The following is a 27,671-nucleotide window of genomic DNA, read 5'->3' as shown; positions in this document are numbered from 1 at the left end:
TATCCCAGCCGTGGTTCATAGGAAACAGCACCTTATGTGGGCATCTGTCCTTAGGGGGGGAAGGATCTAGATCCCAGCCGTGGTCTGTAGGAAGCAGAACCTTATGTGGCCATCTGTCCTTAGCAGTGGAAGGATCTAGACCCCAGCCGTGGTCTGTAGGAAGCAGAACCTTATGTTGTCACCTGTGCTTAGGGGTGGATGGATCTAGACCCCAGTTGCGGGAGAAGTAGCAACCCCAGCCGCGGTCTGTAGGGAGCAGCACCCGATGTGCCAACCTGTCCTTAAGGTGGAAGGATCTAGATCCCACCCGTGGTCTGTAGGAAGCAGCACCTTATGTGGCCACTTGTCCTTATGGGTGAAAGGATCTAGATCCCAGCCGTGGTATGTAGGAAGCAGCACCTTATGTTGCCACCTGTCCTTAGGGGTGAAAGGATCTAGATCCCAGCCGTGGTCTGTAGGAAGCAGCACCTTATGTGGCCATCTGTCCTTAGGGGTGGAAGGATCTAGATCCCAGCCGTGGTCTGTAGGAAGCAGCACCTTATGTTGCCACCTGTCCTTAGGGGTGAAAGGATCTAGATCCCAGCCGTGGTCTGTAGGAAGCAGCGCCTTATGTGGCCACCTGTCTTTCGGGGTGGAAGGATCTAGATCCCAGCCGTGTTCTGTAGGAAGCAGCACCTTATGTGGCCACCTGTCCTTAGGGGTGGAAGGATCTAGATCTCAGCCGTGGCCTGTAGGAAGCAGCACCTTATGTGGCCACCTGTCCTTAGGGGTGAAAAGATCTAGATCCCAGCCGTGGTCTGTAGGAAGCAGAACCTTATGTTGGCACCTGTGCTTAGGGGTGGAAGGATCTAGACCCCAGTTGCGGGAGAAGTAACGGCCCCAGCCGCGGTCTGTAGGAAGCAGCACCTGATGTTCCCACCTGTCCTTAGGAATGGAAGGATCTAGATCCCAGCCATGTTCTGTAGGAAGCAGCACCTTATCCGGCCACCTGTCCTTAGGGGTGAAAGGATCTAGATCCCAGCCGTGGTCTGTAGGAAACAGCACCTTATGTTGCCACTTGTCCTTAGGGGTGGAAGGATCTAGATGACAGCCGTGGTCTGTAGGAAGAAGCACCTTATGTGGCCACCTGTCCTTAGGGGTGGAGGATCTAAATCCCAGCCGTGGTCTGTAGGAAGCAGAACCTTATGTGGCCATCTGTTCTTAGGAGTGGAAGGATGTAGATCCCAGCCGTGGTCTGTAGGAAGCAGACCTTATGTTGCCACCTGTGCTTAGGGGTGGAAGGATCTAGACCCCAGTTGCGGGAGACGTAACGGCCCCAGCCGCGGTCTGTATGGAGCAGCACCTGATGTGCCAACCTGTCCTTAGGGGTGGAAGGATCTAGATCCCAGCCGTGGTCTGTAGGATGCAGCATCTTATGTGGCCACTTGTCCTTATGGGTGAAAGGATCTAGATCCCAGCCGTGGTCTGGAGGAAGCAGAACCTTATGTGGCCACCTGTCCTTAGGGGTGGAAGAACATAGATCCCAGCCGTGGTTCATAGGAAACAGCACCTTATGTGGGCATCTGTCCTTAGGGGGGAAAGGATCTAGATCCCAGCCGTGGTCTGTAGGAAGCAGCGCCTTATGTGGCCATCTGTCCTTAGGGGTGGAAGGATCTAGATCCCAGCCGTGGTCTGTAGGAAGAAGCACCTTATGTGGCCACCTGTTCTTTAGGGGTGGAAGGATCTAGACCCCAGCTGCGGTCTGTCGGAAGCAGCACCTTATGTGGCCATCTGTCCTTAGGGGTGGAAGAATCTAGATCCCAGCCGTGGTCTGTAGGAAGCAGCACCTTATGTGGCCACCTGTCCTTAGCGGTGGAACGATCTAGATCCCAGCCGTGGTCTGTAAGAAACAACACCTTATGTGGCCATCTGTCCTTAGGGGTGGAAGGATCTAGATCCCAGCCGTGGTCTGTAGGAAGCAGCACCTTATGTGGCCACCTGTCCTTAGCGGTGGAACGATCTAGATCCCAGCCGTGGTCTGTAAGAAACAACACCTTATGTGGCCATCTGTCCTTAGGGGTGGAAGGATCTAGATCCCAGCCGTGGTCTGTAGGAAACAGCACCTTATGTGGCCACCTGTCCTTTAGGAGTGGAAGGATCTAGATCCCAGCCGTGGTCTGTAGGAAGCAGCGCCTTATGTGGCCACCTGTCCTAAGGGGTGGAAGGCTCTAGACCCCAGTGGCGGGAGAAGTAGTGACCCCAGCCGCGGTCTTTCGGAAACAACACTTTATGTGGCCACCTGTCCTTAGGGGTGGAAGGATCTAGACCCCAGTTATGGGAGAAGTAGCGACTCCAGCCACGGTCTGTAGGAAGCAGCACCTTATGTTTCCACCTGTGCATATGGGTGGAAGGATATAGACCCCAGCTGTGGGAGAAGTAGCGACCCCAACCGCGGTCTGTAGGGCGCAGCACCTTATGTGGCCACCTGTCCTTCGGGGTGGAAGGATCTACACCAGAGCTGGGCAAATATTTTGACTCGGTATATATACACATTTAGCTGTAAAAATCTGCTGTACAGTTTGTGTGTTTGGGTCCCTTTTTTACAGGAACACTAATACCAAAAGTCACAATGTCCCATAGACTTCTAAAAACAGACCACCTCAAAAAAATCAGAATGGAATCTTACAGTTTTTTACTGAATGGGACACCCAAAATGTACATGAAAATAAAAAAAAGTGGGATTTACAATATTAACTATGAACAATAAAACATTGAATATTAACAATATATGAACATCGCATGGTGCGTACATGGTATGTATAATATTTTAATACTTCTAACCATTACTAGTTGTTTATGGTAAGTACAATATTAGTAATTATTACTAGCACCAATTTTCACGGTACGTATAATATTTTAATACTTCTAAAGATTACTAGCACTGTTTATGGTACGTACAATTATGTTGTGTATATATATATATACAAACCCCGTTTCCATATGAGTTGGGAAATTGTGTTAGATGTAAATATAAACGGAATACAATGATTTGCAAATCCTTTTCAAGCCATATTCAGTTGAATATGCTACAAAGACAACATATTTGATGTTCAAACTCATAAACTTTATTTATTTTTTTGCAAATAATCATTAACTTTTGCAAAACTTTGCAAATAATAATTAACTTAGAATTTCATGGCTGCAACACGTGCCAAAGTAGTTGGGAAAGGGCATGTTCACCACTGTGTTACATGGCCTTTCCTTTTAACGACACTCAGTAAAGGTTTGGGAACTGAGGAGACACATTTTCGAAGCTTCTCAGGTGGAATTCTTTCCCATTCTTGCTTGATGTACAGCTTAAGTTGTTCAACAGTCCGGGGGTCTCTGTTGTGCTATTTTAGGCTTCATAATGCGCCACACATTTTCAATGGGAGACAGGTCTGGACTACAGGCAGGCCAGTCTAGTACCCGCACTCTTTTACTATGAAGCCACGTTGATGTAACACGTTGCTTGGCATTGTTTTGTTGAAATAAGCAGGGGCGTCCATGGTAACGTTGCTTGGATGGCAACATATGTTGCTCCAAAACCTGTATGTACCTTTCAGCATTAATGGTGCCTTCACAGATGTGTAAGTTACCCATGTCTTGGGCACTAATACACCCCCATACCATCACACATGCTGCCTTTTACACTTTGCGCCTAGAACAATCCGGATGGTTCTTTTCCTCTTTGGTCCGGAGGACACGACGTCCACAGTTTCCAAAAACAATTTGAAATGTGGACTCGTCAGACCAGAGAACACTTTTCCACTTTGTATCAGTCCATCTTAGATGAGCTCAGGCCCAGCGAAGCCGACGGCGTTTCTGGGTGTTGTTGATAAACGGTTTTTGCCTTGCATAGTAGAGTTTTAATTTGCACTTACAGATGTAGCGACCAACTGTAGTTACTGACAGTGGGTTTCTGAAGTGTTCCTGAGCCCATGTGGTGATATCCTTTACAGACTGATGTCGCTTGTTGATGCAGTACAGCCTGAGGGATGGAAGGTCACGGGCTTAGCTGCTTACGTGCAGTGATTTCTCCAGATTCTCTGAACCCTTTGATGATATTACGGAGCATAGATGGTGAAATCCCTAAATTCCTTGCATTAGCTGGTTGAGAAAAGTTTTTCTTAAACTGTTCAACAATTTGCTCACGCATTTGTTGACAAAGTGGTGACCCTCGCCCCATCCTTGTTTGTGAATGACTGAGCATTTCATGGAATCTACTTTTATACCCAATCATGGCACCCACCTGTTCCCAATTAGCTTGCACACCTGTGGGATGTTCCAAATAAGTGTTTGATGAGCATTCCTCAACTTTATCAGTATTTATTGCCACCTTTCCCAACTTCTTTGTCACGTGTTGCTGCCATCAAATTCTAAAGTTAATGATTATTTGCAAAAAAAAAAAAATGTTCGAACATCAAATATGTTGTCTTTGTAGCATATTCAACAGAATATGGCTTGAAAATGATTTGCAAATCATAGTATTCCATTTATATTTACATCTAACACATATTCCCAACTCATATGGAAACGGGGTTTGTATTATTACAAGCATTGTTTTTACGGCTGACACTTTTATGTATACACATTTAGCTGTAAAAATCTGCTGTACAGTATGTGTGTTTGGGTCCCGTTTTTCCAGGAACACTAAAACCAAAAATAACAATGTCCAATAAAATTCTAAAAACAGGCCACCTCAAATAAAACGGAATGGAATTTTACAGTTTTTTACTGAATGGGACACCCAAAATGTACATGGAAATAAAGAAAGTGGGGATTTACAATAATAACTATAAACAATAAAACACTGAATATTAACAACATATGAACATCAGACCAGCTCCTCCATAGACACATTTTACAATCAAGCAATACACAACAAAAATGTAAAAAAAAAACAGCAAAATATCTAGACCATAGCTGGACAAATATTTTGACTTGAGAGAAAAAATGTGTCTGGGGGGGCCAATGTATATGTGTGTATAAATGATATATACACCTTTAGAAGTCACAATGTCCGATAGAATTCTAAAAACATTATGAAAGACCACCTCAAAAATGGAATTTTACACTTTTTTACTGAATGGAACACCCACAATGTACGAGAAAGTGGGATTTACAATATTATCTATGAACAATAAAACACTGAATATCAACAACATATGAACATCACTCCTCTTTTGCGTGGGATTTACAATATTAACTATGAACAATAAAACACTGAATATTAACAACATATGAACATTGCTCCTCTATTACGTGGGATTTGCAATATTAACTATAAAGTATAAAACACTGAATACCAACAACACATGAACATCACTCCTCTTTTACGTGGGATTTACAATATTAACTATGAACAATAAAACACTGAATATCAACAACATATGAACATTGCTCCTCTATTACGTGGGATTTGCAATATTAACTATGAACAATAAAACACTGAATATTAACAACATATGAACATCACTCCTCTTTTACGTGGGATTTACAATATTAACTATGAACAATAAAACACTGAATATCAACAACATATGAACATTGCTCCTCTATTACGTGGGATTTGCAATATTAACTATGAACAATAAAACACTGAATATCAACAACATATGAACATCGCTCCTCTTTTACGTGGGATTTACAATATTAACTATGAACAATAAAACACTGAATATTAACAACATATGAACATCACTCCTCTTGAACAATAAAACACTGAATATCAACAACATATAAACATCGCTCCTCTTTTACGTGGGATTTGCAATATTAACTATAAAGTATAAAACACTGAATACCAACAACATATGAACATCACTCCTCTTTTCCGTGGGATTTACAATATTAACTATGAACAGTAAAACACTGAATATCAACAACATATGAACATCACTCCTCTTTTACGTGGGATTTACAATATTAACTATGAACAATAAAACACTGAATATCAACAACATATGAACATTGCTCCTCTATTACGTGGGATTTGCAATATTAACTATGAACAATAAAACACTGAATATTAACAACATATGAACATCACTCCTCTTTTACGTGGGATTTACAATATTAACTATGAACAATAAAACACTGAATATCAACAGCATATGAACATTGCTCCTCTATTACGTGGGATTTGCAATATTAACTATGAACAATAAAACACTGAATATTAACAACATATGAACATCACTCCTCTTTTACGTGGGATTTACAATATTAACTATGAACAATAAAACACTGAAAATCAACAACATATGAACATCACTCCTCTTTTCCGTGGGATTTACAATATTAACTATGAACAATAAAACACTGAATATTAACAACATATGAACATCACTCCTCTTGAACAATAAAACACTGAATATCAACAACATATAAACATCGCTCCTCTTTTACGTGGGATTTGCAATATTAACTATAAAGTATAAAACACTGAATACCAACAACATATGAACATCACTCCTCTTTTCCGTGGGATTTACAATATTAACTATGAACAATAAAACACTGAATATTAACAACATATGAACATCACTCCTCTTTTACGTGGGATTTACAATATTAACTATGAACAATAAAACACTGAATATCAACATATGAACATTGCTCCTCTATTACGTGGGATTTGCAATATTAACTATGAACAATAAAACACTGAATATTAACAACATATGAACATCACTCCTCTTTTCCGTGGGATTTACAATACTAACTATGAACAATAAAACACTGAATATTAACAACATATGAACATCACTCCTCTATTACGTGGGATTTACAATATTAACTATGAACAATAAAACGCTGAATATCAACAACATATGAACATTGCTCCTCTATTACGTGGGATTTGCAATATTAACTATGAACAATAAAACACTGAATATTAACATATGAACATCACTCCTCTTTTACGTGGGATTTACAATATTAACTATAAACAATAAAACACTGAATATCAACAACATATGAACATCGCTCCTCTTTTACGTGGGATTTGCAATATTAACTATGAACAATAAAACACTGAATATTAACAACATATGAACATCACTCCTCTTTTACGTGGGATTTACAATATTAACTATGAACAATAAAACACTGAATATCAACAACATATGAACATTGCTCCTCTATTACGTGGGATTTGCAATATTAACTATGAACAATAAAACACTGAATATTAACAACATATGAACATCACTCCTCTTTTACGTGGGATTTACAAAATTAACTATGAACAATAAAACACTGAATATTAACAACATATGAACATCACTCCTCTTTTACGTGGGATTTACAATATTAACTATGAACAATAAAACACTGAATATCAACAACATATGAACATCGCTCCTCTTTTACGTGGAATTTACAATATTAATTATGAACAATAAAACACTGAATATTAATAACATATGAACATCACTCCTCTTTTACGTGGGATTTACAATATTAACTATGAACAATAAAACACTGAATATCAACAACATATGAACATTGCTCCTCTATTACGTGGGATTTGCAATATTAACTATGAACAATAAAACACTGAATATTAACAACATATGAACATCACTCCTCTTTTACGTGGGATTTACAAAATTAACTATGAACAATAAAACACTGAATATTAACAACATATGAACATCACTCCTCTTTTACGTGGGATTTACAATATTAACTATGAACAATAAAACACTGAATATCAACAACATATGAACATCGCTCCTCTTTTACGTGGGATTTACAATATTAATTATGAACAATAAAACACTGAATATTAATAACATATGAACATCACTCCTCTTTTACGTGGGATTTACAATATTAACTATGAACAATAAAACACTGAATATTAACAACATATGAACATCACTCCTCTTTTACGTGGGATTTACAATATTAACTATGAACAATAAAACACTGAATATCAACAACATATGAACATCACTCCTCTTGAACAATAAAACACTGAATATCAACAACATATAAACATCGCTCCTCTTTTACGTGGGATTTGCAATATTAACTATAAAGTATAAAACACTGAATACCAACAACATATGAACATCACTCCTCTTTTCCGTGGGATTTACAATATTAACTATGAACAATAAAACACTGAATATTAACAACATATGAACATCACTCCTCTTTTACGTGGGATTTACAATATTAACTATGAACAATAAAACACTGAATATCAACAACACATGAACATTGCTCCTCTTTTACGTGGGATTTACAATATTAACTATGAACAATAAAACACTGAATATCAACAACATATGAACATTGCTCCTCTATTACGTGGGATTTGCAATATTAACTATGATCAATAAAACACTGAATATTAACAACATATGAACATCGCTCCTCTTTTACGTGGGATTTACAATATTAACTATGAACAATAAAACACTGAATATTAACAACATATGAACATTGCTCCTCTATTACGTGGGATTTGCAATATTAACTATAAAGTATAAAACACTGAATACCAACAACATATGAACATCACTCCTCTTTTACGTGGGATTTACAATATTAACTATGAACAGTAAAACACTGAATATGAACAACATATGAACATCACTCCTTTTTTTACGTGGGATTTACAATATTAACTATGAACAGTAAAACACTGAATATGAACAACATATGAACATCACTCCTTTTTTTACGTGGGATTTACAATATTAACTATGAACAATAAAACACTGAATATCAACAACATATGAACATTGCTCCTCTATTACGTGGGATTTGCAATATTAACTATGAACAATAAAACACTGAATATTAACAACATATGAACATCACTCTTCTTTTACGTGGGATTTACAATATTAACTATGAACAATAAAACACTGAATATCAACAACATATGAACATCACTCCTCTATTACGTGGGATTTGCAATATTAACTATGAACAATAAAACACTGAATATCAACAACATATGAACATCACTCCTCTATTACGTGGGATTTGCAATATTAACTATGAACAATAAAACACTGAATATCAACAACATATGAACATTGCTCCTCTATTACGTGGGATTTGCAATATTAACTATAAAGTATAAAACACTGAATACCAACAACATATGAACATCAATCCTCTTTTACGTGGGATTTACAATATTAACTATGAACAATAAAACACTGAATATTAATAACATATGAACATCACTCCTCTTTTACGTGGGATTTACAATATTAACTATGAACAATAAAACACTGAATATTAACAACATATGAACATCACTCCTCTTGAACAATAAAACACTGAATATCAACAACACATAAACATTGCTCCTCTTTTACGTGGGATTTACAATATTAACTATGAACAATAAAACACTGAATATTAATAACATATGAACATCACTCCTCTTTTAAGTGGGATTTACAATATTAACTATGAACAATAAAACACTGAATATTAACAACATATGAACATCACTCCTCTTGAACAATAAAACACTGAATATCAACAACATATAAACATCGCTCCTCTTTTACGTGGGATTTGCAATATTAACTATAAAGTATAAAACACTGAATACCAACAAATTATGAACATCACTCCTCTTTTCCGTGGGATTTACAATATTAACTATGAACAATAAAACACTGAATATTAACAACATATGAACATCACTCCTCTTTTCCGTGGGATTTACAATATTAACTATGAACAATAAAACACTGAATATTAACAACATATGAACATCACTCCTCTTTTACGTGGGATTTACAATATTAACTATGAACAATAAAACACTGAATATTAACAACATATGAACATCACTCCTCTTTTACGTGGGATTTACAATATTAACTATGAACAGTAAAACACTGAATATGAACAACATATGAACATCACTCCTTTTTTTACGTGGGATTTACAATATTAACTATGAACAATAAAACACTGAATATTAACAACATATGAACATCACTCCTCTATTACGTGGGATTTACAATATTAACTATGAACAATAAAACACTGAATATCAACAACATATGAACATTGCTCCTCTATTACGTGGGATTTACAATATTAACTATGAACAATAAAACACTGAATAATAACAACATATGAACATCAGACCAGCTCCTCGATAGGCATCTTTTACAACAAAAATGTAACAAACAGCAAAATATGAATGCAAAGGGTAATAAACACCTACAATATGTGTGTATGTGGGATCTGAAGCGAGGATGTCGTTGTGGCTTGTGCAGCCCTTTGAGACACTTGTGATTTAGGGCTGTATAAATAAACATCGCCCACTTTGCTTTGTTCCTGGTCTGAGCTGCTGTGACGTGGATTACCGTAATCATTCATAAAACACCCGAAAGGGCAGATTTCAACCATTGAAATACTTTCTATAGTTCAACAGCACTGCACATCATAATGGCGGCGACAGTTTTGAACGTCCGGCTGGCCGGTTTGAAAATCTTAATGGGCCACAGAGTAGCACAGAAGTAGCGACCCCAGCCGGGCTCTGCAGGAAGCAGCACCTTACGTTGCCACCCAGCCTCGTAGCTTTGCCACCGTGCCTTTGTCCCGACTGCTGATTCATTGCCAAGCTCGGCAGCAGCTGCAGGACATCCATGCATTGTTGTTTATCTGGTGTGGGCAAATGGGTGCCAAAGAAAGTCCACTGCAGGCACATTTTATTTATAGATGACACGCTCTTGGGGTTGGAGTCACGTGCATCTTGTACACGGAGCCCTTCTTTCCCTGCTGAGAGGCTTTCTCCTCCCCCGCATGGGTACATGCCGGACTCATTAGTTGCACCTGAATGCTGAGTTGCAGTTTGCTTTGAGAAAGAACACGTTGAGGCCGACATCCACGCGCAGGCAGGAACACATTTATTTCACTAGATGAGGCCGTTCCTGAAGGAATTGCGTGTGAATACTCCAATGCTGAAGCAGAACTGAAATGCTGACTGTAGTATGAATGCAAGAATACTTTGAATGGCTTCAATGTTGAAGAGTTTGAATTTCCAGGAAAAGCGGAATTTTGATTTGGAAATTGGGAAAGTGTTAGATAGGAAGGCGTTAGAGATGCGCGGATAGGCAATTATTTCATCCGCAACCGCATCAGAAAGTCGTCAACCGCATCCGCCTGCCACCCGCCCGCACCCGCCCGTTGTTATATATCTAATATAGACGATGCAAGGCATTAGTGAGGTTATAAAGCTTTTGCCTGTTAAAGAAAGGAGACTGATCCAATGCAGCACAGACATTCGCGTGCCACGCTGTCACGACCCAGACGCACACCAGTGCGCAATCATATGGGAGCCGCGCTGAGCGCACCTCCAAGCGCGTCTCGCTGCCGGCGACGGCCGGGTATATGGGCCCGACGCTCCAGCGCCATCCATTTTCAGGGCTAGTTGATTCGGCAGGTGGGTTGTTACACACTCCTTAGCGGGTTCCGACTTCCATGGCCACCGTCCTAGCTGCTGTCTATATCAACCAGGGTGAGCCCCACCCCTTTCGTGAGCGCACTGCGCGCGGAGTGACCCCTGTTACGAGCCCCCGGCAACAGGGGTGGCGGGCAGGTAAGCTGCGCGGGCGGAGCGCGCGGAGTGAAAAGGAGTCCTCAAACGAAAAAGGTTGGACATAGGGTGGGAAAAAACCCAGGAATTCCTGGAAATTTGTTGAACATGGAAACATGGTAATTTGAATGTCTAGGATGAGTTGAATGTGAAATTAAATGGTTTGAATAGGTTGAAAAATGTGGGAATTGTGCAACTTGGAAAAATGCCCCATTCATTTCATAGGGAACTTCCTGGAAATTTGGGAATTTTGGGAGAAACAGGATTTTTTTTTAAAAACGATTAGGATCATGAATGTCCTGAATGACCTGAATTGGTTGGTGTTGGAATTGTTTAAATCAGTCAAGAAATGTTGAAGTAGTAACACTTTTTTAAATTGAGAAATGGCATTCTGGAATTCCTGGAATTTCGGGAAAACTGGGAATGTTTCTATTTCCAAAACCAACTTGTTTTTTTGTCCTGACTGAGAAAAATGTTTTGATGGTGTAATAGGATGAAAAAGAGGAAAGGAGTCCTCAAACGAAAAAGGTTGGACATAGGGTGGGAAAAAACCCAGGAATTCCTGGAAATGGTAGTTTGAATGTCTAGGATGAGTTAAATGTGAAATTAAATGGTTTGAATCGGTTGAAAAATGTGGGACTTGTGCAACTTGGAAACATGCCCCATTCATTTCATAGAGGACTTCCTGGAAATTTCTGAATTTTTGAAAAAGCGAAAACATTTTTTTTTTAAATGATTAGGAGCATAGAAGTCCTGAATGAGCTGGATTGGTTGATGCTTGAATTGTTTAAATCAGTCAATAAATGTTGAAGTAGTAACACTTTTTTAAATTGAGAAATGGTATTACGGAATTCCTGGAATTTCGGGAAAACTGGGAATGTTTCTATTTCCAAAACCAACTTGTTTTTTTGTCCTGACTGAGAAAATTTTTTTGATGGTGTAATAGGATGAAAAAGAGGAAAGGAGTCCTCAAACGAAAAAGGTTGGACATAGGGTGGGAAAAAACCCAGGAATTCCTGGAAATGTGTTGAACATGGAAAAATGGTAATTTGAATGTCTAGGATGAGTTGAATGTGAAATTAAATGGTTTGAATCGGTTGAAAAATGTGGCACTTGTGCAACTTGGAAACATGCCCCATTCATTTCATAGGGAACATCCTGGAAATTTCTGAATTTTTGAAAAAGCAAAACAATTTTTTTTAAATGATTAGGAGCATGGATGTCCTGAATGAGCTGGATTGGTTGATGTTTGAATTGTTTAAATCAGTCAATAAATGTTGAAGTAGCAACACTTTTTTTAATTGAGAAATGGTATTACGGAATTCCTGGAATTTCGGGAAAACTGGGAATGTTTCTATTTCCAAAACCAACTTGTTTTTTTGTCCTGACTGAGAAAAATGTTTTGATGGTGTAATAGGATGAAAAAGAGGAAAGGAGTCCTCAAACGAAAAAGGTTGGACATAGGGTGGGAAAAAACCCAGGAATTCCTGGAAATGTGTTGAACACGGAAAGATGGTAGTTTGAATGTCTAGCATGAGTTGAATGTGGAATTAAATGGTTTGAATCGGTAGAAAAATGTGGGACTTGTGCAACTTGGAAACATGCCCCATTCATTTCATAGGGAACTTCCTGGAAATTTCTGAATTTTTGAAAAAGCGAAACCATTTTTTAAAAATGATTAGGAGCATGGATGTACTGAATGAGCTGGATTGGTTGATGTTTGAATTGTTTAAATCAGTCAATAAATGTTGAAGTAGCTACAGTTTTTTAATTGAGAAATGGTTTTACGGAATTCCTGGAATTTCGGGAAAACCGGGAATGTTTCTAGTTCCTAAACCAACTTGTTTTTTTTGTCTTGACTAAGAAAAATGTTTTGACGGTGGAACGGTTGGAATAGGATGAAAAAAAGAAAAAGGAGTAGTGAAACGAAAAAGGTTGGACATAGGGTGGGAAAAAACCCAGGAATTCCTGAAAATTTGTTGAACATGGAAAAATGGTAGTTTGAATGTCTAAGATGAGTTGAATGTGAAAGGAAATGGTTTGAATAGGTTAAAAAATGTGGGAGTTGTGCAACTTGGAAAAATGCCCCATTCATTTCATTGGGAACTTCCTGGAAATTTGGGAATTTTGGGATAAACGGGATTTTTTTTAAAAACGATTAGGATCATGAATGTCCTGAATGACCTGCATTGGTTGGTGTTGGAATTGTTTAAATCAGTCATGAAATGTTGAAGTAGTAACAGTTTTTTAATTGAGAAATGGAATAACGGAATGCTTGGAACATCGGGAAAATTGGGAATTTTTTTTTTTTTCCTGACTGAGAAAAAGGTTTGACGATGGGACGGTTGAAATAGGATGAAAAAAGGAAAATGAGTCGTCGAAAAAGGTTGGACATAGAATAGGAAAAAACGCAGGAATTCCTGGAAATTTGTTGAACATGGAAAAATGGTTGTTTGAATGTCTTGGATGAGTTGAATGTGAAATTAAATGGTTTGAATAGGTTGAAAAATGTGGGAATTGTGCAACTTAGAAAAATGCCCCATTTATTTCAATGGGATCTTCCTGGAAATTTGGGAATTTTTGGAAAAGCGGGATTATTTTTTTAAATGATTAGGAGCATGAATGTCCTGAATGAGCTGAATTGGTTGGTGTTGGAATTGTTTACATCGGTCAGGAAATGTTGAAGTAGTAAACATTTTTTAATTGAGAAATGGTATTATGGAATTCCTGGAATTTCTGGAAAACCAGGAATGTTTCTAGTTCCTAATCCAACTTTTTTTTTTTTTTCCTGATTAGGAAAAATGTTTTGCGAGTGGAACGGTTGAAATGGGATGAACAAAGGAAAAGGAGTAGTCAAACAAAACAGGTTGGACATTGGTTTAGAAACAAAACAAGAATTCCTGGAAATTTGTTGAACGTGGAAAAATGTTAGTTTGAATGTCTAAGATGAGTGAAATGTGTTGCAATAGTTTGAATGGGTTGAAAAATGTGGGACTTGTGCAACTTGGAAAAATGTCCCATTCATTTCAACGGGAACTTCCTGGAAATTTGGGAGTGCTATAAAAAGCGGGATTTCTTTGAAAATGATTATGATCATAAATGTCCTGAATGAGCTGGATTGGTTGGTGTTGGAATTGTTTACATCGATCAGGAAATGTTGAAGTAGTAACAGTTTTTTAACTGAGAAATGGTATTACGGAATTCTTGGAACACCGGGAAAATCGGGAATTTTGTTTTTTTTTGTCCTGACTGAGAAAAATGTTTTGACGGTGGAACGGTTGCAATAGGATGGGAAAAGGAAAAGGAGTCGTCAAACGAAAAAGGTTGGACATAGGGTGGAAAATAAATCCAGGAATCCCTGGAAATTTGTTGAACATGGAAAATGGTAGTTTGAATGTCTAGGATGAGTTGAATGTGAAATGAAATGGTTTGAATAGGTTGAAAAATGTAGGAATTGTGCAACTTGGAAACATGTCCCATTCATTTCAATGGGAATTTCCTGGAAATTTGGGGATTTTTGGAAAAGCAGGATTTTTTTTTAATGATTAGGAGTGTGAATGTCCTGAATGAGCTGAATTGGTTGGTGTTGGAATTGTTTAAATCAGTCAAGAAATGTTGAAGTAGTAACAGTTTTTTAATTGAGAAATGGTATTACGGAATTCTTGGAACATCGGGAAAATCGGGAATTTTTTTTGTCCTGACTAAGAAAAATGTTTTGACGGTGGTACGGTTGAAATAGGATGGGAAAAGGAAAAGGAGTAGTCAAACAAAAAAGGTTGAGCATAGGGTGGGAAAAAAACCCAGGAATTCCTGGAAATGTGTTGAACATGGAAAAATGGTAGTTTAAATGTCTAGGATGAGTTGAATGTGAAATTAAATGGTTTGAATAGGTTGAAAAATGTGGGAATTGTGCAACTTGGAGAAATGTCCCATCTTCCTGGAAATTTGGGAATTTTGTAAAAAGCGGGATTTCTTTGAAAATGATTGGGATCATGAATGTCCTGAATGAGCTGGATTGGTTGGTGTTGGAATTGTTTAAATCAGTCAAGAAATATTGAAGTAGCAACAGTTTTTTAATTGAGAAATGATATTATGGAATTCTTGGAACACCGGGAAAATCGGGAATTTTGTTTTTTTGTCCTGACTGAGAAAAATGTTTTGACGGTGGAACGGTTGAAATAGGATGGGAAAAGGAAAAGGAGTCGTCAAACGAAAAAGGTTGGACATAGGGTGGAAAATAAATCCAGAAATCCCTGGAAATTTGTTGAACATGGAAAATGGTAGTTTGAATGTCTAGGATGAGTTGAATGTGAAATGAAATGGTTTGAATAGGTTGAAAAATGTGGGAATTGTGCAACTTGGAAACATGTCCCATTCATTTCAGTGGGAATTTCCTGGAAATTTGGGGATTTTTGGAAAAGCAGGAATTTTTTTTAATGATTAGGAGTGTGAATGTCCTGAATGAGCTGAATTGGTTGGTGTTGGAACTGTTTAAATCAGTCAAGAAATGTTGAAGTAGTAACAGTTTTTTAATTGAGAAATGGTATTACGGAATTCTTGGAACATCGGGAAAATCGGGAATTTTTTTTGTCCTGACTAAGAAAAATGTTTTGACGGTGGTACGGTTGAAATAGGATGAAAAAAGGAAAAGGAGTAGTCAAACAAAAAAGGTTGAGCATAGGGTGGGAAAAAAAACAGGAATTCCTGGAAATGTGTTGAACATGGAAAAATGGTAGTTTAAATGTCTAGGATGAGTTGAATGTGAAATTAAATGGTTTTAATAGGTTGGAAAATGTGGGACTTGTGCAAATTGAAAAAAATGTCCCATTCATTTCAATGGGATCTTCCTGGAAATTTGGGAATTTTTGGAAAAGCAGGATTTTTTTGAAAAAAATGATTAGGAGTGTGAATGTCCTGAATGAGTTGAATTGGTTGGTGTTGGAATTGTTTAAATCAGTCAAGAAATGTTGAAGTAGTAACATTTTTTTAATTGAGAAATGGTATTACGGAATTCTTGGAACATCGGGAAAATCGGGAATTTTTTTTGTCTTGACTAAGAAAAATGTTTTGACGGTGGTATGGTTGAAATAGGATGGGAAAAGGAAAAGGAGTAGTCAAACAAAAAAGGTTGAGCATAGGGTGGGAAAAAAAACCAGGAATTCCTGGAAATGTGTTGAACATGGAAAAATGGTAGTTTAAATGTCTAGGATGAGTTGAATGTGAAATTAAATGGTTTGAATAGGTTGAAAAATGTGGGAATTGTGCAACTTGGAAAAATGTCCCATTCATTTCAATGGGATCTTCCTGGAAATTTGGGAATTTTTGAAAAAACGGGATTAAAAAAAAAAAAAATGATTAGGAGCATGAATGTCCTTAATGAGCTGAATTGTTTGGTGTTAGAATTGTTTAAATCAGTCAAGAAATGCTGAAGTAGTAAAAACAATTTAATTGAGAAATGGTATTACGGAATTCCTGGAATTTTGGGAAATCCGGGAATTTTTCAAGTTCCTAAAGCAACTTGGGTTTTTGCCCTGACTGAGAAAAATGTTTTGACGGTGGAACGGTTGAAATAGGATGAAAACAGGAAAATGAGTAGTCAAACGAAAAAGGTTGGACATAGGGTAGGAAAACCCCCAGGAATTCCTGGAAATGTGTTGAACATGGAAACATGTTAGTTTGAATGTCTAGGATGAGTTGAATGTGGTGTTGGAATTGTTTAAATCAGTCAAGAAATGTTGAAGCAGTAACCGTTTTTTAATTGAGAAATGGTATTATGGAATTCCTGGAATTTTGGGAAAACCAGGAATATTTCTAGTTCCTAAACCAACTTGTTTTTTTGTGCTGACTATGACAAATGTTTTGACGGTGGAACGGTTGAAATGTGATGAAAAAAGGAAAAGGAGCAGTCAAACGAAAAAGGTTAGACAGGGATAGAAAAAACCCAGGAATTAAAGGAAAATGTGGAAAAATTGTAGTTTGAAAGTGAAATTGTTTGAAAAATGGATAATTCATTTTGAATGGGGAACATGTCCCTGAAAACTGGGAATTCTTGGGAATCCGTGAATTTTCTTAAATTGTTGAAAAAGAGCACACAATTTTGAACAGTTTGACTCTTTTGGAATTGTAACAGTTTGAATCGGATGAAAAATGTGGGAATTGTGGAACTTTGAAGAATGTCCCATTCATTTCATAGGGAATTTTATGAAAATTTTGGAATTTGTTTAGAAAATTTTAAAAGACTTGAATGTTCTGAATGAGGTGTTGGAATTTTTCAAATCGGTCGAGAAATGTTGAAGTACCGGTAGTAACATTTTTATTCGAAAAAAATGGTATTAAGGAATTCCAGGAATTTTGCGAAAACCGGGAATTTTTCCAGTTCAAAAAATGACTTCCTTTTTTGTCCCGTCTAAGAGGAATGTTTTGACGGTGGAACGGTTGAAGTGGGTTGACAAATGTGAAAGGAGTAGTCGCCGGAAAAAAGGTTCAACGGAGGGTTTGAAAAAAAAGGGAATTCTGGGAATTCCTGGAATTTTTTTGAACTTGGAAAATTGATAGTTTGAATTTCCAGGATGAGTGGAATGTGTTGATGTTGGAATGGTTTGAATAGGTTGAAAAATGTGGGAATTGTGCAACTTGAAAAAAATTCCCATTTATTTCAATGGGATCTTCCTGGAAATTTGGGAAATTTGGGAATTTTTGGAAAAGCCGCATAATTTTTTTAAATGATTAGGAGCATGAATGTCCTGAATGAGCTGTATTGGTTGTTGTTGGAACTGTTTAAATCAATCAAGAAATGTTGAAGAAGTAATATTTTTTTAATTGAGAAATGGTATTACGGAATTCCTGGAATTTTGGGAAAACCGGGAATGTTTCTAGTTCCTAAAGCAACTTGTGTTTTTGTCCTGACTGAGAAAAATGTTTTGACGGTGGAACGGTTGAAATAGGATGAAAACAGGAAAATGAGTAGTCAAACGAAAAAGGTTGGACATAGGGTAGGAAAACCCCCAGGAATTCCTGGAAATGTGTTGAACATGGAAAAATGGTAGTTTGAATGTCTAGGATGAGTTGAATGTGGTGTTGGAATTGTTTAAATCAGTCAAGAAATGTTGAAGTAGTAACCGATTTTTAATTGAGAAATGGTATTATGGAATTCCTGGAATTTTGGGAAAACCGGGAATATTTCTAGTTCCTAAACCAACTTGTTTTTTTGTGCTGACTATGAAAAATGTTTTGACGGTGGAACGGTTGAAATGTGATGAAAAAAGGAAAAGGAGCAGTCAAACGAAAAAGGTTAGATAGGGATAGAAAAAACCCAGGAATTCCTGGAAAATGTGGAAAAATTGTAGTTTGAAAGTGAAATTGTTTGAAAAATGGATAATTCATTTTGAATGGGGAACATGTCCCTGAAAACTGGGAATTCTTGGGAATCCGTGAATTTGTTTAAATTGTTGAAAAAGAGCACACAATTTTGAACAGTTTGACTCTTTTGGAATTGTAACAGTTTGAATCGGATGAAAAATGTGGGAATTGGGGAACTTTGAAGAATGTCCCATTCATTTCATAGGGAATTTTATGAAAATTTTGGAATTTGTTTAGAAAATTTTAAAAGACTTGAATGTTCTGAATGAGGTGTTGGAATTTTTCAAATCGGTCGAGAAATGTTGAAGTACCGGTAGTAACATTTTTATTCGAAAAAAATGGTATTAAGGTATTCCAGGAATTTTGCGAAAACCGGGAATTTTTCCAGTTCAAAAAATGACTTCCTTTTTTGTCCCGTCTAAGAGGAATTTTTGACGGTGGAACGGTTGAAGTGGGTTGACAAATGTGGAAGGAGTAGTCGCCGGAAAAAAGGTTCAACGAAGGGTTTGAAAAAAAGGGAATTCTGGGAATTCCTGGAATTTTTTTGAACTTGGAAAATTAATAGTTTGAATTTCCAGGATGAGTGGAATGTGTTGATGTTGGAATGGTTTGAATAGGTTGAAAAATGTGGGAATTGTGCAACTTGAAAATAATTCCCATTTATTTCAATGGGATCTTCCTGGAAATTTGGGAAATTTGGGAATTTTTGGAAAAGCCGCATTATTTTTTTTAAATGATTAGGAGCATGAATGTCCTGAATGAGCTGTATTGGTTGGTGTTGGAACTGTTTAAATCAATCAAGAAATGTTGAAGAAGTAATATTTTTTTAATTGAGAAATGGTATTACGGAATTCCTGGAATTTTGGGAAAACCGGGAATGTTTCTAGTTCCTAAAGCAACTTGTGTTTTTGTCCTGACTGAGAAAAATGTTTTGACGGTGGAACGGTTGAAATAGGATGAAAACAGGAAAATGAGTAGTCAAACGAAAAAGGTTGGACATAGGGTAGGAAAACCCCCAGGAATTCCTGGAAATGTGTTGAACATGGAAAAATGGTAGTTTGAATGTCTAGGATGAGTTGAATGTGGTGTTGGAATTGTTTAAATCAGTCAAGAAATGTTGAAGTAGTAACCGTTTTTTAATTGAGAAATGGTATTATGGAATTCCTGGAATTTTGGGAAATCCGGGAATATTTTTAGTTCCTAAACCAACTTGTTTTTTTGTGCTGACTATGAAAAATGTTTTGACGGTGGAACGGTTGAAATGTGATGAAAAAAGCAAAAGGAGCAGTCAAACGAAAAAGGTTAGACAGGGATAGAAAAAGCCCAGGAATTCCTGGAAAATGTGGAAAATTGTAGTTTGAAAGTCTAGGATGTGTTGAAGTGAAATGGTTTGAAAAATGGATAATTCATTATGAATGGGGAACATGTCCCTGAAAACTGGGAATTCTTGGGAATCCGTGAATTTTTTTAAATTGTTGAAAAAGAGCACACAATTTTGAACAGGCTGACTATTTTGGAATTGTAACAGTTTGAATCGGATGAAAAATGTGGGAATTGTGGAACTTTGAAGAATGTCCCATTCATTTCATCGGGAATTTTATGAAAATTTTGGAATTTGTTTAGAAAATTTTAAAAGACTTGAATGTTCTGAATGAGGTGTTGGAATTTTTCAAATCGGTCGAGAAATGTTGAAGTAGTAACATTTTTATTTGAAAAAAAAAATGGTATTAAGGAATTCCAGGAATTTTGCGAAAACCGGGAATTTTTCCAGTTCAAAAAATGACTTCCTTTTTTGTCCCGTCTAAGAGGAATTTTTGACGGTGGAACGGTTGAAGTGGGTTGACAAATGTGGAAGGAGTAGTCGTCGGAAAAAAGGTTCAACGAAGGGTTTGAAAAAAAGGGAATTCTGGGAATTCCTGGAATTTTTTTGAACTTGGAAAATTAATAGTTTGAATTTCCAGGATGAGTGGAATGTGTTGATGTTGGAATGGTTTGAATAGGTTGAAAAATGTGGGAATTGTGCAACTTGAAAAAAATTCCCATTTATTTCAATGGGATCTTCCTGGAAATTTGGGAAATTTGGTAATTTTTGGAACAGCCGCATTATTTTTTTAAATGATTAGGAGCATGAATGTCCTGAATGAGCTGTATTGGTTGGTGTTGGAACTGTTTAAATCAATCAAGAAATGTTGAAGAAGTAATATTTTTTTAATTGAGAAATGGTATTACGGAATTCCTGGAATTTTGGGAAAACTGGGAATGTTTCTAGTTCCTAAAGCAACTTGTGTTTTTGTCCTGACTGAGAAAAATGTTTTGACGGTGGAACGGTTGAAATAGGATGAAAACAGGAAAATGAGTAGTCAAACGAAAAAGGTTGGACATAGGGTAGGAAAACCCCCAGGAATTCCTGGAAATGTGTTGAACATGGAAAAATGGTAGTTTGAATGTCTAGGATGAGTTGAATGTGGTGTTGGAATTGTTTAAATCAGTCAAGAAATGTTGAAGTAGTAACCGTTTTTTAATTGAGAAATGGTATTATGGAATTCCTGGAATTTTGGGAAAATCAGGAATATTTCTAGTTCCTAAACCAACTTGTTTTTTTGTGCTGACTATGAAAAATGTTTTGACGGTGGAACGGTTGAAATGTGATGAAAAAAGGAAAAGGAGCAGTCAAACGAAAAAGGTTAGATAGGGATAGAAAAAACCCAGGAATTCCTGGAAAATGTGGAAAAATTGTAGTTTGAAAGTGAAATTGTTTGAAAAATGGATAATTCATTTTGAATGGGGAACATGTCCCTGAAAACTGGGAATTCTTGGGAATCTGTGAATTTTTTTAAATTGTTGAAAAAGAGCACACAATTTTGAACAGTTTGACTCTTTTGGAATTGTAACAGTTTGAATCGGATGAAAAATGTGGGAATTGTGGAACTTTGAAGAATGTCCCATTCATTTCATAGGGAATTTTATGAAAATTTTGGAATTTGTTTAGAAAATTTTAAAAGACTTGAATGTTCTGAATGAGGTGTTGGAATTTTTCAAATCGGTCGAGAAATGTTGAAGTACCGGTAGTAACATTTTTATTCGAAAAAAATGGTATTAAGGTATTCCAGGAATTTTGCGAAAACCGGGAATTTTTCCAGTTCAAAAAATGACTTCCTTTTTTGTCCCGTCTAAGAGGAATTTTTGACGGTGGAACGGTTGAAGTGGGTTGACAAATGTGGAAGGAGTAGTCGCCAGAAAAAAGGTTCAACGAAGGGTTTGAAAAAAAGGGAATTCCTGGAATTTTTTTGAACTTGGAAAATTAATAGTTTGAATTTCCAGGATGAGTGGAATGTGTTGATGTTGGAATGGTTTGAATAGGTTGAAAAATGTGGGAATTGTGCAACTTGAAAAAAATTCCCATTTATTTCAATGGGATCTTCCTGGAAATTTGGGAAATTTGGTAATTTTTGGAAAAGCCGCATTATTTTTTTAAATGATTAGGAGCATGAATGTCCTGAATGAGCTGTATTGGTTGGTGTTGGAACTGTTTAAATCAATCAAGAAATGTTGAAGAAGTAATATTTTTTTAATTGAGAAATGGTATTACGGAATTCCTGGAATTTTGGGAAAACCGGGAATGTTTCTAGTTCCTAAAGCAACTTGTGTTTTTGTCCTGACTGAGAAAAATGTTTTGACGGTGGAATGGTTGAAATAGGATGAAAACAGGAAAATGAGTAGTCAAACGAAAAAGGTTGGACATAGGGTAGGAAAACCCCCAGGAATTCCTGGAAATGTGTTGAACATGGAAAAATGGTAGTTTGAATGTCTAGGATGAGTTGAATGTGGTGTTGGAATTGTTTAAATCAGTCAAGAAATGTTGAAGTAGTAACCGTTTTGTAATTGAGAAATGGTATTATGGAATTCCTGGAATTTTGGGAAAATCAGGAATATTTCTAGTTCCTAAACCAACTTGTTTTTTTGTGCTGACTATGAAAAATGTTTTGACGGTGGAACGGTTGAAATGTGATGAAAAAAGGAAAAGGAGCAGTCAAACGAAAAAGGTTAGACATAGGGATAGAAAAAAACCCAGGAATTCCTGGAAAATGTGGAAAAATTGTAGTTTGAAAGTGAAATTGTTTGAAAAAGGGATAATTCATTTTGAATGGGGAACATGTCCCTGAAAACTGGGAATTCTTGGGAATCCGTGAATTTTTTTAAATTGTTGAAAAAGAGCACACAATTTTGAACAGTTTGACTCTTTTGGAATTGTAACAGTTTGAATCGGATGAAAAATGTGGGAATTGTGGAACTTTGAAGAATGTCCCATTCATTTCATCGGGAATTTTATGAAAATTTTGGAATTTGTTTAGAAAATTTTAAAAGACTTGAATGTTCTGAATGAGGTGTTGGAATTTTTCAAATCGGTCGAGAAATGTTGAAGTAGTAACATTTTTATTTGAAAAAAAAAAATGGTATTAAGGAATTCCAGGAATTTTGCGAAAACCAGGAATTTTTCCAGTTCAAAAAATGACTTCCTTTTTTGTCCCGTCTAAGAGGAATGTTTTGACGGTGGAACGGTTGAAGTGGGTTGACAAATGTGGAAGGAGTAGTCGCCGGAAAAAATGTTCAACGGAGAGTTTGAAAAAAAGGGAATTCTGGGAATTCCTGGGATTTTTTTTAACTTGGAAAATTGATAGTTTGAATTTCCAGGATGAGTGGAATGTGTTGATGTTGGAATGGTTTGAATAGGTTGAAAAATGTGGGAATTGTGCAACTTGAAAAAAATTCCCATTTATTTCAATGGGATCTTCCTGGAAATTTGGGAAATTTGGGAATTTTTGGAAAAGCGGCATTATTTTTTTTTAAATGATTAAGAGCATGAATGTCCTGAATGAGCTGTTTTGGTTGTTGTTGGAACTGTTTAAATCAATCAAGAAATGTTGAAGAAGTAATATTTTTTTAATTGAGAAATGGTATTACGGAATTCCTGGAATTTTGGTGGTGAAGAAGGAGCTGAGCCGGAAGGCAAAGCTCTCAATTTACCGGTCGATCTACGTTCCCATCCTCACCTATGGTCATGAGCTTTGGGTTATGACCAAAAGGACAAGATCACGGGTACAAGCGGCCAAAATGAGTTTCCTCCGCCTGGTGGCGGCTCTCTCCCTTAGAGATAGGATGAGGAGCTCTAGCATTCGGGAGGAACTCAGAGTAAAGCCGCTGCTCCTCCACATCGAGAGGAGCCAGATGATGTTGTCCTGATGGCTTCAACTGGCCAGGATCTTCAGCCCTTACTGGATCGGTTCGCAGCCGAGTGTGAAGCGACTGGGATGAGAATCAGCACCTCCAAGTCCGAGTCCATGGTTCTCCCCCGGAAAAGGGTGGAGTGCCATCTCCAGGTTGGGGAGGAGATCTTGCTCCATGCGGAGGAGTTCAAGTACCTAGGAGTCTTGTTCAAGAGTGAGGGAAGAGTGGATCATGAGATCCACAGGTGGATCATGAGATCCACAGGTGGATCGGTGCGGCGTCTTCAGTAATGCGGACGCTGTATCAATCCGTTGTGGTGAAGAAGGAGCTGAGCCGGAAGGCAAGGCTCTCAATTTACCGGTCGATCTACCTTCCCATCCTCACCTATGGTCATGAACTTTGGGTTATGACCGAAAGGACAAGATAATGGGTACAAGCGGCCAAAATGAGTTTTCTCCGCCTGGTGGCGGCTCTCTCCCTTAGAGATAGGGTGAGGAGCTCTAGCATTCGGGAGGAGCTCAGAGTAAAGCCGCTGCTCCTCCACATCGAGATAAGCCAGATGATGTGGTCCTGATGGCTTCAACTGGCCAGGATATTCAGCCCTTACTGGATCGGTTTGCAGCCGAGTGTGAAGCGACTGGGATGAGAATCAGCACCTCCACGTCCGAGTCCATGGTTCTCGCCCGGGAAAGGGTGCAGTGCCATCTCCAGGTTGGGTAGGCGATCCTTCCGCCAAGTGGAGGAGTTCAAGTACCCAGGAGCCTTGTTCACGAGTGAGGGGGGAGTGGATCGTGAGATTGACAGGCAGATCGGTGCGGCGTCTTCAGTAATGCGGACGCTGTATCGATCCGTTGTGGTGAGGAAGGAGCTGAGCCGGAAGGCAAAGCTCTCAATTTACCGGTCGATCTACGTTCCCATTCTCACCTATGGTCATGAGCTTTGGGTTATGACCAAAAGGACAAGATCACGGGTACAAGCGGTCAAAATGAGTTTCCTCCGCCTGGTGGCGGCTCTCTCCCTTAGAGATAGGATGAGGAGCTCTAGCATTCGGGAAGAGCTCAGAGTAAAGCCGCTGCTCCTCCACATCGAGATAAGCCAGATGATGTGGTCCTGATGGCTTCAACTGGCCAGGATATTCAGCCCTTACTGGATCGGTTCTCAGCCGAGTGTGAAGCGACTGGGATGAGAATCAGCACCTCCAAGTCCGAGTCCATGGTTCTCGCCCGGAAAAGGGTGGAGTGCCATCTCCAGGTTGGGGAGGAGACCCTGACCCATGTGGAGGAGTTCAAGTACCTAGGAATCTTGTTCACGAGTGAGGGAAGAGTGGATCGTGAGATCCACAGGTGGATCGGTGCGGCGTCTTCAGTAATGCGGACGCTGTATCGATCCGTTGTGGTGAGGAAGGAGCTGAGCCGGAAGGCAAAGCTCTCAATTTACCGGTCGATCTACGTTCCCATTCTCACCTATGGTCATGAGCTTTGGGTTATGACCAAAAGGACAAGATCACGGGTACAAGCGGCCAAAATGAGTTTCCTCCGCCTGGTGGCGGCTCTCTCCCTTAGAGATAGGGTGAGGAGCTCTAGCATTCGGGAGGAGCTCAGAGTAAAGCCGCTGCTCCTCCACATCGAGAGGAGCCAGATGAGGTGGTCCTGATGGCTTCAACTGGCCAGGATCTTCAGCCCTTACTGGATCGGTTTGCAGCCGAGTGTGAAGCGACTGGGATGAGAATCAGCACCTCCAAGTCCGAATCAATGGTTCTCGCCCGGAAAAGGGTGGAGTGCCATCTCCGGGTTGGGGAGGAGATCTTGCCCCCAAGTGGAGGAGTTCAAGTACCTGGGAGTCTTGTTCACGAGTGAAGGGGGAGTGGATCGTGAGATTGACAGGTGGATCGGTGCGGCGTCTTCAGTAATGCGGACGCTGTATCGATCCGTTGTGGTGAAGAAGGAGATGAGCCAGAAGGCGAAGCTCTCAGTTTACCGGTCGATCTACGTTCTCATCCTCACCTATGGTCATGAGCTTTGGGTTTTGACCGAAAGGACAAGATCACAGGTACAAGCAACCCAAATGAGTTTCCTCTGCCTGGTGGCGGCTCTCTCCCTTAGAGATAGGGTGAGGAGCTCTAGCATTCTGGAGGAGCTCAGAGTAAAGCCGCTGCTCCTCCACATCGAGAGGAGCCAGATGATGTGGTCCTGATGGCTTCAACTGGCCAGGATCTTCAGCCCTTACTGGATCGGTTCGCAGCCGAGTGTGAAGCGACTGGGATGAGAATCAGCACCTCCAAGTCCGAGTCCATGGTTCTCGCCCGGAAAAGGGTGGAGTGCCATCTCCAGGTTAGGGAGGAGATCTTGCCCCATGTGGAGGAGTTCAAGTACCTAGGAGTCTTGTTCACGAGTGAGGGAAGAGTGGATCGTGAGATCCACAGGTTGATTGGTGCGGCGTCCTTAGTAATGCGGACGCTGTATCGATCCGTTGTGGTGAAGAAGGAGCTGAGCCGGAAGGCAAGACTCTCAATTTACCGGTCGATCTACGTTCCCATCCTCACCTATGGTCATGAGCTTTAGGTTATGAGCAAAAGGACAAGATCACGGGTACAAGCGGCCGAAATTAGTTTCCTCCGCCTGGTGGCGGCTCTCTCCCTTAGAGATAGGGTGAGGAGCTCTAACATTCTGGAGGAGCTCAGAGTAAAGCCACTGCTCCTCCACATTGAGAGGAGCCAGATGATGTGGTCCTGATGGCTTCAACTGGCCAGGATATTCAGCCCTTACTGGATCGGTTCGCAGCCGAGTGTGAAGCGACTGGGATGAGAATCAGCACCTCCAAGTCCGAGTCCATGGTTCTCGCCCGGAAAAGGGTGGAGTGCCATCTCCAGGTTGGGGAGGAGACCCTGCCCCATGTGGAGGAGTTCAAGTACCTAGGAGTCTTGTTCACGAGTGAGGGAAGAGTGGATCGTGAGATCCACAGGTTGATTGGTGCGGCGTCCTTAGTAATGCGGACGCTGTATCGATCCGTTGTGGTGAAGAAGGAGCTGAGCCGGAAGGCAAGACTCTCAATTTACCGGTCGATCTACGTTCCCATCCTCACCTATGGTCATGAGCTTTAGGTTATGAGCAAAAGGACAAGATCACGGGTACAAGCGGCCGAAATTAGTTTCCTCCGCCTGGTGGCGGCTCTCTCCCTTAGAGATAGGGTGAGGAGCTCTAACATTCTGGAGGAGCTCAGAGTAAAGCCACTGCTCCTCCACATTGAGAGGAGCCAGATGATGTGGTCCTGATGGCTTCAACTGGCCAGGATCTTCAGCCCTTACTGGATCGGTTCGCAGCCGAGTGTGAAGCGACTGGGATGAGAATCAGCACCTCCAAATCCGAGTCCATGGTTCTCGCCCGGGAAAGGGTGCAGTGCCATCTCCAGGTTGGGGAGGAGATATTGCCCCATGTGGAGGAGTTCAAGTACCTAGGAGTCTTGTTCACGAGTG

This window comes from Nerophis lumbriciformis, linkage group LG13 (genome assembly GCF_033978685.3).
Source record: "Nerophis lumbriciformis linkage group LG13, RoL_Nlum_v2.1, whole genome shotgun sequence".
In the NCBI taxonomy this organism is placed as follows: Eukaryota; Metazoa; Chordata; class Actinopteri; order Syngnathiformes; family Syngnathidae; genus Nerophis; species Nerophis lumbriciformis.
This window is presented reverse-complemented; position numbering follows the sequence as displayed.